Below are 15,635 nucleotides of genomic sequence, written 5' to 3'. Positions count from 1 at the left end.
TCACATTCCTAGTTTCTGCTCTCATCCCAGTTTCCCCACTCCTGGCCTACCCTCCCATCAGCAGCTCTTCTTTAGTGTGGTAAGACTAAGATTGAACAGGAAAGGAATGACACTGACTTGGAGGTGATGGAGGAGATGTAGGAAAGAGCAAGATTAAGACAGGGTGGGTAAGTATTTTGAGAGGGGCTGGTGACAGCAGGCTGGGTGGGGGAAAACTGGGAAGGGAGCAGAGACTGGGAGTGCTAGCTGAGAAAAAAGAAATTAAGCAACATCCTGAGATTAGTGGGACAAAGAGGCTGTGGTTAGAAACCTGATGGAAGTGGGGAGAAGGAGCAGATACTGTGAAAAGAGAGATGCCTTGAGCAGGATCTTCAGCAAGAGGGAGAACTGGCTGGATAGAAAGCCAGACAGGAATTGTGAGGAACATGGAGAAGGAAACTGGGAAAGTGAGATCCTGGGAGGCAGAGAGAGAGCTATCAAACAGGGAGCTAAGCATGTTGAATGTGAATATGGAGAGAAGAAAGGCAGGATGAAGACACTGGGTAAACAACCTGGGTCTGAATGCTGGGACAGGAGGGCCGGGGAACTGGAGTGGATAATGAAGAACAAGGCTAGAGTGGAAAGCTAGGGCTGAATAGATAAAAAAATAGAAACTGGGTTGAGAAACCTGAAGACGGGAGACTGGAAATCACTGGCAAGGAGAGACTGGAAGAATGAGCAAGGGAGACATGGGCTACAGCAGGCACAATACTTGAAGGGTCAAAACAGAAGGGGTCAGAAGAGAGGATTTGTTTGGGGGTACCTGTGTCCACTTGAATACTCCTCCATCGTGAACCTCGATTCGGGGCAGTTTTTCTCAGCCTCTTTGTACCTCTGCTGCTAGCAAACATCTATAAGACCCATTAGCAAACTATGACTCTCGCCTCCTGTATATGCAGTTAACTTGAAGGGTGAACATGTTACTGCATTAGCTCAAGCATCCAGAGCCCTGTCCTGGAGCTGAAAGTCCCAGCCCTGTTGATGGTGTATGTTGTTATGAGTATGGTGCCACCTGGCAGAACACCTGAATTGTTAGTACAGAGCTTAATAAACCACATAAAACTCTAAAGGAATTACAAGTTTGGGTGTTGAGAAATGTCAGTGTGTTTGTGGGCTGTACAGCACTGGTCCAGCCCGTCTCTGGCGTGCACGTGAAGACAGAGCAGGGTGCAGGCTTGTTACTGCAACACACTCATACAGAAGGGGCAGAAGAGCTGGGGAGCAGAGGACTCACCAAAGCTGTCGGGTTTGTCAGGGTTGGTTAAGCAGGCCTGGGGAACCCAAGCAGAATAGCAGGATGGCATTTTAAAGGCAGAACAGAGGCTGAAAGATTTCCTCTCTCCTCCCCCACTAAGTCTGGCTATAGACTGATGTGGGGCCAGGACTTCACCCAAACAACTGAAAAAGGAGAAAGAGAAGGCCAGGCATTTAATGAGGCAGGGTGCTGAAAGACAAACCTTATAAATTGGTAGATTAGTGTGTATATTTACTTCATTGTAAATGGCCCTGAAAAGGCAGTCAGGTTTTTTACTTGGTTTTTACTTCTAAAGCCTCCAAACTTTTATCTTTGTAGATAAATGGGTAAAGGTAAATTCCTTGTCTCATAAAAAGTTCATCAGGTGAATGATGTAGTTCTTTGAAAATGTCATCAGTCTTCCTGGTCCGAGTGCTATTCACAGAAGATTCTGAGCCAGTGGAAGTCAAAATGCCAGCTCCCTTTGAATAGCGTAGAGGCAAGTCATGTATAACTGAATCTCGTTTTTATTGTTGAATCACTGTTTTTATCCAGGTTGCCCATGTGCTACACTTAGTATTTTCAGTGAAAAACATCTGTGATTTTCTAAGAAAGCTTTAAGGACCTTCAGTTCATATGTTCACAGAGCACACATCCAGAAGGACCTACTGGATCATCTGATCTTGTGTCTGTTAGAGGGTCTTACCCATCTTACCTGTCCATCTATTACTCTTGTGCTGAGGCTGTTAACTCAATTGAAGTCTGTGTTTAAACGATACTTGCCAGAAAATCCTTTCTTTGGGGACACTGAAAGACGGGAAGTCCAGCACTTCCTGTGGCAACCTGTTCCAGAGGTTTATTGCCTTCTGTGCTACATAAGAATTGCTTCTCATTCAAAATGTGAACACATCTGGCTTCATCTTTCAGCCACTGGCTTTTGGTTCTGCTAAAATCAGCAGTCTTTTAGTGGTTCATATTTTTTCTTCATGGAAAAATTTTACTTCACCAACACACACTAATCGATCATTTTTTAGTCTTCTTTTATGACTAAGCTTCTTAAAGGTCTTCTCTAAAACTTTTCTCTCTCATGTTTGGGTACTTTTTCTAACTCTTTCTGACAGCTTCTAATTTTTCAGCATTATCTGTTCAACCAAGAACCATATATGCCCTATGACACTGATGTCTCTGTTCAGCTGCTTGCTATCCCTACAACGAAAACTCCTTGCAGAGTTGCATCTTTATTAAACACAGTTCCTCATAGATACAACTACATTCCTTGTTACCGAACCAACTTTTCTCATTTGGCCCTAGTAAACCACACAGGGATGAGTTGTTCCATATGCTTCTCCCAACTTTATTTACTGCTTCATCCATCTTCATATTCTCTACCCATTTTGTCTCCGCCAGGAGCAGCTGTTGTAGCACAGCCACTATTCAAAGAAGGGTTCAAGGTTTGTTGACCTGGATGTACAAAGGTGCTAGTAGGAAGACAACCCTGAATCCTGTTCAGTTTGAAGGGGATGCCTGCGTCTGCATTTTGCATTAAACAGCTGCATGACAGAAGCAGCACAGACTGCTGTGTCACCACTCATATAGCCTGTTAGCAGTGAGGCCACGTAAGGGCAGGTCTCTGATTCCCTTCATGCCCTGCCCCAGGAACCTGTCATGTTTCTACACACTGGTACAACTTGGGTGGAGAGGGTGAAGTGTGTGATGCCAGGAGAAACCCTGCATGTTAACCCCTACCCTGGTAGCTGAGATGTTTTCTTGGGAGACATAGGTCTGAATTTCCTTCATCTGAGAAAATGGATCTGGGATGGGATCTTCGGTAGCTGCACAAGATCAGAACAGGAGGTTAGTTTATAAAGAGGACAGTCTGTTAAATTGTCATTGTCTCGCCCCTTTGCTGGAGACCTCTCTTACTCCCTTGCCTCCTGGCTAATATGAAATATCTGCAATGCATGCAACTGGGGAAGCTCTCCTCTGTCTGGTGCTAGTGCTGGTCCAAGCTGGATAGATTCTTCATAACGTATTTAATTCTAAGGAGTGTGAAAATTATGTTTCAACATTTTAAATAATGAAAAATTGAACTTCTTCTACAAAGTTGGAACTCTATCTCTCGATCCTTCTCCCTTCAGGAAAAATAAAATGAATAATGGTCCACGACTGTGGTCCCCCCCAATCTTTCTTTGGTTTTCCTTCTCTTTTGGTTCAAGCATTTTTAACTGGAGAGGGGACAGTGTGGCAAAAGAAAGCCCAGAGAACTCTAAAGCTTCAAAAATTAAAATGGAAAACAGTGTTTCATTTTCATAGGTTTTCTTGCTCGTGGATTCCATAAAACATGGCAGGGCAGGGCTGTATTCAGGCATCACTTCCAGCAGCTCCACGCCACCAACTCTGGTGAGTTTTAATCTTAACTTTCACCCTTGAGTGATAAAACTTCCTTGCAAATCCTGGAAAGGACTGACCATACCCTTCAGTGATGTCTTAAAATTTCAACTTGTGTTTCGCAAGTTTGATGCATCGAGAAGTGACATGTCAGACCTTATTAGAGGATCATAGATTCATAAAATCATTTAGGTTGGAAAAGACTTTTGAGATCATCAAGTCCAGCCGTTAACCCAGGACTGCCAAGTCCATCACTAAACCATGTCACTTGAAAAAGAACTGTATCTATCTGTCTGTGGCAAACTGATCCACAGTGTTGCCTGAAATGCAAATTGTATTGCTAGACTTTTCCAACATCAATGAAAACACATAAAATAGGAAGCAAAGTGGAAGGATCAGAACACAGTGTAGAATCCTTCTTTTCAAGTGTCGTTTGTAAATACATTATAATTCACCTAACCTTGCTGGCTATAGAGTGGATTTCCTTCCTTCCTTCCTTCCTTCCTTCCCTCCTTCCCTCCTTCCTTCCCTCCTTCCCTCCTTCCTTCCTTCCTTCCCTCCTTCCTTCCTTCCCTCCCTCCTTCCTTCCCTCCCTCCTTCCTTCCTTCCCTCCCTCCTTCCTTCCTTCCCTCCCTCCTTCCTTCCCTCCTTCCCTCCCTCCCTCCCTCCCTCCCTCCCCCCCTCCCTCTATCCCTCCCTCCCTCCTTCCTTCCCTCCCTTTTGTTCTTTTTTCTCTTTCTTTCTTTGTCTTTGTCTCTTTCTCTCCTCCCTTCCCTTTTCCCTTCCTCCTTTCTTTCCCCTTCTTCCTCCCTTCCACCTTTCCTCCCTCCCTGCGCTTCTCTGTCTCTCCCTCCCTTGCTCCCTCCCTCCCTTGTTCCTTTCAAAACCTATTGACTGTGTAAAAGAAGGCAGTTTTTAAAATTAAAATTGGCACAGGGAAAAGTACAATGTCCTGCCACCTCTCAGCCTCGATTCTGAGGATTCCAGGACTGTCAAAAAATAATTTGTGAAAGCACAGAATTAGCTAAGAAGTTTGGATCAACTCTCATAGATATCAGTGAAAAGTCAGGTCATCATGACTAAACCCACCTCCTAACAATAATCTCAATAATCAGAGTCTAACTCTGGCTGGGCTCCTGGGCTGTGCTGTGGGACCTGTGTGCTGCTGGATGCTGGCAGAGTGCAGGCGCTGGGTGCAGGACACAGCTGGTGGCAACCAGGCACCATGGATAGTCCCGTGGGGTCTGCACCATCCCCTGGCTGCTGTTTGCCCTCGGGCCAGCGACGGGCTTCACTCAAAAAACAAAAGAAGGGGCTTGTATCAGAGTCAGCGTTAGCACCTGAGGAAAGCAAGCCCTTGAGCTTGAGGCCACCGAGCCCCCAGAGTTCATGGGAGCAAAACCTTCTTGTTAATAAGGTTTGAGTCCAAATTATTTCCTGATGATGAGGAAACAACTGGAACGTTGTGCTGAGCCTCAGTGGCCAGGAGGACCCCCGCTGCAGAGAGAGGAGTACAGCAGGATCAGTGCCAGCCTGTGGCTGGACACATTTTGGTGCCCATGCCAAGCCCGTGCCGACCAGCATCTGGCCAGCTGCAGGGCTGTAATCCACAGAGGTGGCCCTTTGCCTGGGGGATAAGCTGCACTGGCCCTAACTCACACCCAGTTGTCCCCCACATGCTGCTCTCACGGCCGAGTTCCACAGGCCACAGTGACAGAGCAGGCATGGTCTCTCCCTGGGCTCTTCACCCCACGCCGAGGATGAGCCTGGGGAAGGCATGGGTTTCCTTGCGCCACTGTTGGTGTCATGGGTGTCACCTCCTCGCCCCAGGAATTCCTGCTGCTGGTCCAGCGACATCACTGGCAGTGTCTGAGGACTTGGCTGTCTCTGCCAGAGGAACAGCACCTTTCTTGGGGTTGCAGTGAGATACGTGCTGCCCTGCACACTCTACTGATAAGGACTGGGGACAGGTGTCACCTATGTGTGACAAACTGTTTTGTGTGTTTGTGCTAGGTATGCCTTCTGCTTTGGCTTTCTCTTTCTGATGGATAGGTGTGCTCCTAGGGCTTGGGACTTGGGCGGCCATTGGGAACTAACGCCTTCTGGCTGGAGGGGAGCTGGCCGGGCCTCATTTCACCACCCCACACATCCCGCTGCCCCACTGGGTCTGTTTCCCATGATGAACCTCCCTGCACAGGAACTGCCTACAGGGCTGGAAATGTCCTATTGCTCAATTCATCGACTTGTGCCTCAGATGATCCCTCCCTGCAGCAGGACACGCTGCAAGCTTCAGGTAGCCAGCAACCTTGGTGAGCTGCCTTTCATAGTCAACTCACAGGAGTTAAAGCACTGTAGAAGATGGCAACTGTGTCAGAGCAGTGCCAAAGAGCTACACGATTTAAATTCTGGTAGGGTAAACACTTGTCAGATAGCTCACACTGATCAATAGATGTCACCTAATAACAACAGAATCTGCCATCAGACATGAACTCCATCCATGATATATTCACCTTGGATTTACAAAAAACCTTTTGGGACCAGCAGTTGGGCTTGTTGCATCTTTTGTGAACTATGGCTCTGAAATTCTGGGCTCTCTTTGCATGTCAAGATACTGTATCTTGGGTTTTTTTTTTCAGGGTGGGCCAGTCCACATATACATAGCAATGAAAGTTATGCGATAGAATCACATGGCAGGAAATACAATGTTAACTTGAACCTGGCTGTGCTTTTTATACTTAACAAGAGAAAATCAGGAAATAAGGAAAGTGTTGGATTTAATTTGGAATTTCCTGCCCCCTTGCTGTTTGTTGTCTTGAAGACAACACCATCTAAACATACAGAGTTTTAAAAATTTAATTTCCTTTTTCTATTTCCTAGTTCCTATTGCTCAGGCTTTCAGGCTTCTATTGTGTCTCCTCTTGAAGTAGAGACTTTTTATAATTCTGAGTGTGTTTTCTGATTCACACTGCATTTACATTCCTCTTGTTCCTTTCCAGTTTTCTCCCGAGCGAAATCTCTCTGTTCCCTCATGTGGACTCAGCCTGTGATGCTAGAGGAAGGGCACAGAAAGGAGAATTTGTTGATACTGCTAGACTTTTTGTATTTTCCTTTTCATTCTTCTCTGTGTGTCACCGAAGATGACTGTTGCCCAATGGGCATGTCAACAGACCTTACGTAGGGCGTGTTTGATCTCAGTGTCCAATATGCTCTGCAAGAGCAAGAAATCCTCTTTCTAGAGGCCAAAAATAAACCCCATCTTGTCATCATGACACCTTGAGACCAACAGGCACAAGCACAGATACTTTCCTGTGATGTGACTGAGCTCACTGGTGTCATTTCCAGCTGCTGCCACTTCAGCAGAGGGAGGACCCCTATCAGGATTTTGGCCACAGTTGTGTCCTCGCTGCCCTTGCTCTCCAGGGGTGGCCGTCACCCATGGGCTGGGGAGCTCACTTCCCATCTCATACTGGATCCCCCACAAAGACAGACCAGCAAATTCAGGGAGTTTCTGGCAAGGGACATGATCACGTCATCCAGGCCTCTTTGAAGGTTTGGAGTTTGCCCTTGCTTGGTTAAAATACAGGGTCCGCAGGTAGAAAAGTGTCTGCTGCCCTCACACATTTGTCTCATAGTCTGTTCTTTTTTTGTGCTGTCTCCTTCAGTGATTTTAACTTGCGCAATGTTTCCCATCATTAGAATTTTTATGTGAGCCATTCTTTTTATCGATGCTGAAAGGGCATCACCTATATTCTTTTAGTGTGGGCTGGCAAGTGGCACTCTGCAGAGGACATAAAGCCACATTTTCATAACAGAGGATCTTTTGCTAATTCTAGCCAGGCACACTACTTGCCACTTAAAATCTAAAGCACGTTAAAGTAAATGGCTTGGTATATGTGGAAATTATTTTCTAATAATAGGTGGGTATTCTTGTTTATTATTTATGTGCATATAATTCCGGTAGCAATTAACATCTTAATGGAATCTTTATATAGAATGATTTTTAAAATGAAAACACAATTGTGAATATGATTTGCTGTTCCTAGCAAACTGAGCATAATTAGATCCAGTTTAATACTGCGCAAAACTATTAACATATGAAGAATGTACTCTGAAAACATTCCTATGATGACACAGGATCATCAGAAAAAGCTGAACTTACTTTTCCCAAGGTCTGCAACAGAGATGAGGCTGAGATGCTGTTGCAGTTGCATCACGTTGATCCCATTGGTGAGATACTAAGGCATTTATTTGCAGAAAGTCTGTGCACTATGAACCTTTCTTTACTTTTTCTCACCAGAGGATTCTACCCCTTGAGCAAGGGATGAAACCTCTTTCAAGTTGAGATTTCAGGGAACCCAAAACTCAATGAGAAATTAAGGTCTTGTTTGGTTAGGGGATTTTGCTATATTATATCCACTGGTGACAGCCGCTGATGGGGCTTTGTCAGCATTGTCCACAAGTGCATACAGGCGAAGCTGCTATTTGCACTGGTGGAGATTAGCCGGCCCCCAAACAGAAGTAAATTGCACAAATGCAAATCATGGCTTGCTGCGACTTGCTGACTTATGTCCCTGCCCATGGCAGAAGGGGGTGGACTAGATGATCTTTAAGGTCCTTTCCAACCCAAACCATTCTGTGATTGTGTGACTTGCATAAAATATTTCGCCGGTGTCAATTTGTTGGCTCCGCAAGTGGAGCATTTCTCCAGGGCAACTGAAGGCTAGTGGCTAGCATGTGTTTGGATGCGACATACCGCTCCCAAAGCAGAGCAGTGAGGAGGACAGGCAAGCCATGAAACGTTCTTCAGGGTGGCTTGACACACACAGAGGCCAGGAGATTCATGGCCCACCACCTTCCCTTCCAGGGTACACAGAAGCCTCTGCAAAACTTCTGATAAGCCTGTGCCCAAGATCTGAGCTTACAGCAAAGCTTTCATGACTTCTGTCCAGGGTTTTGTTTGATTTTTTTTTAATGAAGTAATAGCCCTGTTCTGCTCAAACTCTCACCGGGCAGACCAGGAAAGGACTGAGGTGGGAATCCTCTCTGGGTGCCTTAAGAGCTTAGAGGCCATTAGAGGCACTTTAGCAGGCTTTGGCCAAGGCTAAATCCAGATGGGCTTTCTCTTGCTGAGATCCATTTTGCCATGTCCTTACAATTATTTATACATCAGGACTCACATTTTCCAGTGTGGCTGTGTGCAGTCATTTTTACACACCTAATTAAGCCCAGAAATGCATGTTTAGTGTTCTAGCGATGACAGAGCCACCCAATAATCCTTAGCACTTATGTGCGTATGAAATGGTGCATACAACATCAAACCTGTGCACACACATTAAATAATTCACCCTCATAATAACTGCTGGAGGCGGGAGAGAGGGGCATTAGATAAATAGCTCATCCCTGTTCTTGCAGCAAGTCACCAGCAGAGTCAGGGTTAAGCGCTGCAAGGGTTCGGCACCCAGCTTTATGCTTCGTCTATTAGCTCTCACTTCTCTGCTGTGGATGTCCGTAGCAGCTCATACGTTATTTGGAATATTTCCTACTCCAAGACAGTCTCCTGTGGGAAGCAGCTACAAGTCCAGATGCACAAAATATTCCGTAAAAATAAACTAGTGATCCCCGGGTTGGAGCGGCTGGTGCTGTCGAGGAGAGGCAATGCCACACAGATTAGTGATGCTGCTTGAGTTGCTCATGATGCTAACACCCACAAATGTGTTGTGGCACCAGGAAGCCCGGCACCCACCGGCTCCAGCGGTGGGCAGGGGCACCCAGGTGCAGGAGCATCAGGGAGCGCGGTGCAGAGGAGGGCTGGCTGCTGGGTGGTGGAGAAAAACCCAAACCAAGAAGAGCGTGGCAGCCACGTCAGTGGCTTTGTGCTCTGCTGTGCTCACGGCCAAAGAGTACAGCCCTACCTTGGTCACCCTCCTACTCGCTGTCGTGATCAAATTCAATCAGCTGTGACCAAAAATGACATAAAAAGCGACCCCCAAATCCCTTTGAAAACATGAAGGTTTCTAAATTAGTAGGGGGTCCCTTCTCCCTCCCTCAGCCTTCAGCCAAAGCGAGTAAATGGAGCACTACTGGAAAGGTGAATTTCTCTGCAGACATCCTGTAGCTTTACAATCAGGATTCATCCTCTCGCATGATATTATTTACATGGTTCAGTTCTGTGTCACATGCATTGGCTTTTGTTTGTCTCTTCCCCTGAGCGGTGAGGTGTATGACACCTCTGAAAAAGCCCATCTGCAGAAGGCAGCTTTCCGAGGCTGGGAGAGAAGGTATCCAATGCTCTGGGAAAGAGCCAGCTCAGATGTAATAATAATTTGATGTTTTACTGGCCGAGGACGGTAACTCTTGATATTCTGCTGGCAATTTGCAGGGATATGGTTCTCCACATTGCTCTTTCCTGACAGACACGGCTATTTTTCCAAGAAGCCTTTGGACTCCAGGCATTATAAATGTGTTGCTGGTTTGTTGGGTTTTTTTTTGGTTTTTTTGGTTTTTTTGTTTTTTTAAATCTAAGCTGCCTTTTGGTATAGTAATCTTTCTGCTCAATACAAGTTTACCTGTGAAGCTTATATTGCCCCTTTGTGATGTTACCACTGACTCCACATATTCTTTAAAAAGCCACTTTACCTTCAAAGAAAACACCCTAAAACTCCTGTACGTATTCCAGAGCTTTGCACAACATACGACAGGCTCTGGAGAGACCTATGTAACAGAGACCATTTTCTATCTAGATATGTTTGGACATTCCTTTATAGAGCATGTGGAAATATATTCCATTTTCAAATAGATACACCCTCCTCCTGTAACATGAGTCAAGAGGAGAAAGCCCACACAGTTGTTTTGGTTACTTAGGAACTTCCATGCCTGATTAATCAGTTTCTCTCCTCTGCTTCAAGGAACCTAATTGAACTTGTCATTTTATTCCTCTGAAATGTACTCACAGATTCAAAAAATTCTGGCATTTCTAATATTTATTTTCCACACTGTAGTTGCCAAACGTACCTCCCTTGGGGATAATATAGACTGGTTTCCATGTTAGCTAAGATCGTCCTCTACATTTTCTGTCCTTGGCTATAAGGAATGGAGCACCTTCTGCTCTTTTGGAGCAGTTTGGCAGGAACTGAGCCCATTCCTATACCACAGGGTCTTCCATATCAGCAACGTACCTCCTTCTCTTGCTCCCACCATATCTTTTCCCTCCAGCATCTTCCAATTACAGTATTCCTTCCATTACCATTAAATTTAATATAATCCATCAAGTAGTCCCAGAGGGGATATCTTTCACTTTGGATTTATCTGCTAATAGACACATGGTAGCAGATGATCTCTCTCTTTCTCTTTTCTGGGAGATTATTAATTACTAATGCAATTTTATCGCAGAAACCTGACAGTCTCCAAACATAGTCTTGTGTCTTCCCATTTCATTTGAATTTCTCCAGTCTAAATTACTGCCTCACAGTCCTGGTTTCTATAGGTGCTCATTGTATTCCAGCATAATTCATGAAAAAATAGAAATAGATTATTTTATGGGTGTGTTTCTTCATCCTGAGTTCCCCATTCACTGTTTGATTCTATTCTCTTTGGTGTGTTTATGCACTCATTTTTCACAGGTTTATGAATGTTGCAGTGGGAGCCTTGGATCAAATTCTCAGCTATAGGCACAGGGCTCCCATCTAGATGAATAGCTTCTTAGGTTTAAGGCCAGAAAGAAACATTAGATCATCTGTTCTTACTTCCTGTATATCACAAGCCATTACATATCACACAATTACCCATGTATTGAACCTAATAGCTTCTTTGGCTAAAGCACATCTTCCAGAAAGGCATCCATCCAGCCATGATTTGAAACTCTCCAGAGATAAGAATCCACGGCCTCCCTTGAGGATTTGTTCCAGTGGTTAATTACCCCCACTCTTAAAAATATATGCGTTATTTCCCATTTTAATTTGCCTGGCTTCAGCTTCCAGCCACTGGCTCTTGTTATGCATTTTTCTGCTGGTTAAAGAGCCTTTTAGCAGCTGGTATTTCCTCCCATGGAAATACTTCACATGCTACAAGAGAATCATCTTTCAGTCTTCTATTTGATAAAAACCCAAATGTTATGAGCTGGGTCTCTCACGGAAAAATGGATTCTCAAGCCATTAAATCAGTTCTATGGCTTTTTCAGCACCTTTTCCAATTTTCCCTCAAAAGAAATGACATTCATATGTCTGGTTGTGATCTGCGGGAGGAAGCCCTGCCGCCTTCTCCTCCATCCATTTAGGATACAGTCCAGGTGCCCTCAAGGCATGGTCACACATAAACACAATGCTTGAGTCCAGTCCTGGGAGGTGATGGGCCTTCTCAGTTCAGCACAGACTGAAAACTATGTCTTGTCCTTCCCAGGACGAGGGCTCAGGACAGTAACAGAGCCTTTATTCAGATGTCTATCCTCCCTCCTGCCCTCTCAGCTCATTGTGAGGTTGGCGAGAAGGGCCATGCTGTTCCCTTGGCCAAGATGGCTGAAAAACCATCATATGCACCTGGCATATGCACCTGGCAGCATATCTCTCAGGGGGCCATGTGTGCATCAGGGGACTCTCCTAGTCCTAGTCCCTGCTGCCCTCCTTCTGAAAGAAACCTCCTGTAACAGGGTACAAAGCATGGGGTGATGAGCAGACACACCGTGGTGTGGCAGATGGGCTTCCTGGGCATGGTCCATTGGGGACCAGCCACATAGAATCTTTTTGGTTCTTTGTGTTGTGTTTTGCTCTCCCAAAACCTGGCAACTTCTCTGCAAATGGTGGTACTTCCAGAGAAGAAGCTCTTGGTTGGTCATTCCCATCTGGTACTCAGCCAAGTAAGAAGCAGCTATTGAACAAGTGCAGTGAGGTACCCAGCCTGTCCAGTCCTAATGTTTATTTTTATTAGCGATAAGTAGCTGTGAGTGTCTCTGAATGTCTCTTCTAGATAATGAAAGCTTCACTTCAAAAAAACCCCCAACAAATAGCTTTAAGGAAGTTTTATGACAGAGCTGGGAAGCACTGTTGCTTTTGCGGCTTGCAGACCCCAAGGAGAAGCAAGGACTGGAAGCACTTTGCATCAGGCTCAGGCTGCCTCACTCCCATCTGCGTTCAGTTAAATCCTGGCCAGCTGGTGATCCCCATCGTCATGCCTGCTGCCGAATCCAGAGCTGCTGCTGTGAGAGGTTAGATGTGGCTGGAGTTTCAGGTGAAGGGTAGATGACTGAGGCAGCCATCCTTTGCCCATCTATTCGGACCAGGACCAGGGTGCCACCCCAGAGCTCCCATTTAAGTGCATATAAACCTTTGTGGCACAGGAAGAAGGTGCTAATGATGGTTGCTAAAGATTTTAAGTGCCTTTAGATATTAGCTGCTGCTTTCCATGCTGAATTAATGAGGCTTAGGGTGCCTGAAGTTGGCATATGGTGGGATTCAGATCTGCTCGTGGCAGTACAGGACAGGGAAGGCATCAGGCAGAGTTGCCTGTGCAGGGATGCACAGCCCCAGCCCCGTGCCTGTCCTTGCTGTGCAGTGTTTCACGGCATTGTCTTCTAGCATGCATGCAAGAATGGCAACTGGTGCCAGGGAGTTTCCTTCCACTTGTGCCAGCCAGCATTGAGAACGTGCTTTGACTTTGCTCTTTCAGCTTCATCAGCAGGCTCCAAGCATGCACCCCCAGCCAGGAAATCAAAGGCAGTAAATACGTTCAGACTTTCAAAGCAAAGTTAGACACTGTGAGGAGCACCAGAAAAGACTGCAGGCTGCTGAAGACAGCAGGGAAGAGGCGATGCTGAGTGCTCTGCAAGACCTGCCCCTGCCTGCCAAGCCATCAGTCTCAAGTTTTGGTTTTTATCTTGGAGCCCCACCAGAGGTGTTGACGCGTGGTTTGTTGTGTCAGTCCCAAGTCTGCCCTGGATCCCTGAGCTCATGGATGTTTTAGAGAGGAAATATCTGTGCTAATGAATAGTCCTTAGATCTTGGTCTTCTGCAGACCTTGTGGCCATGCTGTAAGGTCCTCCCTTTGGGCACGTGAAGAGGGAAAGATGAGGCAGGGAAGAAGCTTTCTTTGATATTGAAACATTTTATTTTTCAGGGAAGGGGGCATAGCTATTTATTTACTTTTGATGGATCCAGGGCAAACCATTTGTTTGATGGATTAGGCACTTAGTTTTAATTTCTCAGGTTGCCTAGGGTACAGGACAGGCAGGTTAGATGGAGCAATTGTCTCTATACAAATGGAAAGAATAATGTCCTGAAAAGACAGCATTAAGGGGTCTGCTCTCTCCTCTGCAGACTGTTCCACAATACTTACCCTTTAAATCCCAGTCAAGTCTCTTGAGGAGACCTGAGTTAGCAGTCAGAAGTAGAGGCTTGTGTGGCCTTTTAGCTGCAGACTAAATACCACTCTAATAATGAGGCCTTTGACATATGCAATACTGTTTTTTCCCCTCATAGGAATGGTTTGATAAAGGCTGTTTATTATTTTTTTTGTGTGTGCTGTTGCCAATACCTTAAGCCCCTATTATTATGAGTTGCCAGGTATTATAGCAATATATGTAAAAACAGGCGATTAACTCAGTGACTTGCAAAGAAGAATATTATGAGTCTACCCCTCTTTGGGCAGAGAGCTTGCACAATTCTGGTAACGTCTGGCTCATTTGATTCCCCCAGTTTAGGTTAGGATGGCTTAAGGATACACGAGGTACACACGTTATGTTAGTGTGAGGAGAAGTGCAGCATAGACTGTCAGGGATGACGACTACCAGCTTCCCATGCACATCTTTGCACCTCAGGGAAAATGCAGGGTACCTTGCCCTCCTGTGAAAGGATATGGTTGCAATTACTTTTGTGGAGTAAACACATCCACAACTCAGCAGTGTGACTGACTGATGTATGACTGGCCTCTATCGCTCTGCTTGTGAATGTGGTAGAGCTCTTCTAATTTACAGCAGCTTCTCCTCCTGATTTATTTACCAACCCAGCCTCTAGAGGAGATTGATTTTTTTGATACAGAACCAGGCAGTTTCTTTCTTTTTAACAATACAGGCCTGTAAAATCAAAGTTTGACTTGTTTTTTCTAAGAACGAACATTTCCCAAGTCCCATGTTGTCATTGGTATTCAAATAAAATTTGAGGAGCAAAGAGGCACCAAGTGCTCCTGGTGCTGAAGAGGCTGTAGTGGTTGTCCTGCCTGAGTGCTGCAGATGCACCTGAGATGTAGTCTGCTTACGTGATTGACCACCAACTGGTCAGCAGCTCCTTCTGTAAAGCATCTCCGTGTCTCTCTGCAGTGATGAGAAACAAACTCCTTCAATTCCCAGTAATCTACCACTTTGATTCCCAGTATTAACAACACAGATACAGCAGTACAGAGAGGGGCATCATGAAGCAGGCAGTGAGAGGAGTCTGCCCCAGAGGTGATGGGCACCTGTGCCAAGGGATGCTCGCACTGCGATACGAGTGCCGCTGCAGCACCAAGCTCGCCCTGCCTGCCCTGGGACATTGTGTACCGGTGCAGAGAGGCGCTCACCGTGGCATGCCCAGAGCAAAGTGATCCCACGGTGAGTCGGCCACGTGGCTCGTAGCCGGAGGGATGACTTGCATGTTCTGCCCATCCACCTGAGCATGGGTATTTCCAAAGACTCAACAGGAGCATAGGTATCTTTCAAAAGAAGAAAAAGACAAAGGGAATTTTTCAACTTAGTTGTTACTTTTGTTGTTGTTGTTGTTGGGGGGGGGGGGGGGGGGGGAAGTGTATTCGTGTGAGCAAAGTCACTGGCACTCAGAATGGGGAGAATTTTCTTAGCTCTGGTGAGGACTTTGCCTTTGAAGGACACAGACACAGCCCCTGCAGTTTTGGTACCTCGGTGGGCTCAGAAACTCAAGTTTTCCTCAGTGCTTCTGTGTGGAAGTGCAGGTCACTTTTAGACTCTTCCGATAATGAACAACAAGACCCTGAAGGG

The sequence above is a fragment of the Falco biarmicus genome, chromosome 6 (genome assembly GCF_023638135.1).
Source record: "Falco biarmicus isolate bFalBia1 chromosome 6, bFalBia1.pri, whole genome shotgun sequence".
NCBI classification, from domain to species: Eukaryota; Metazoa; Chordata; class Aves; order Falconiformes; family Falconidae; genus Falco; species Falco biarmicus.
The sequence above is the reverse complement of the archived record's forward strand: the minus strand, read 5'-3'. Positions refer to the sequence as shown.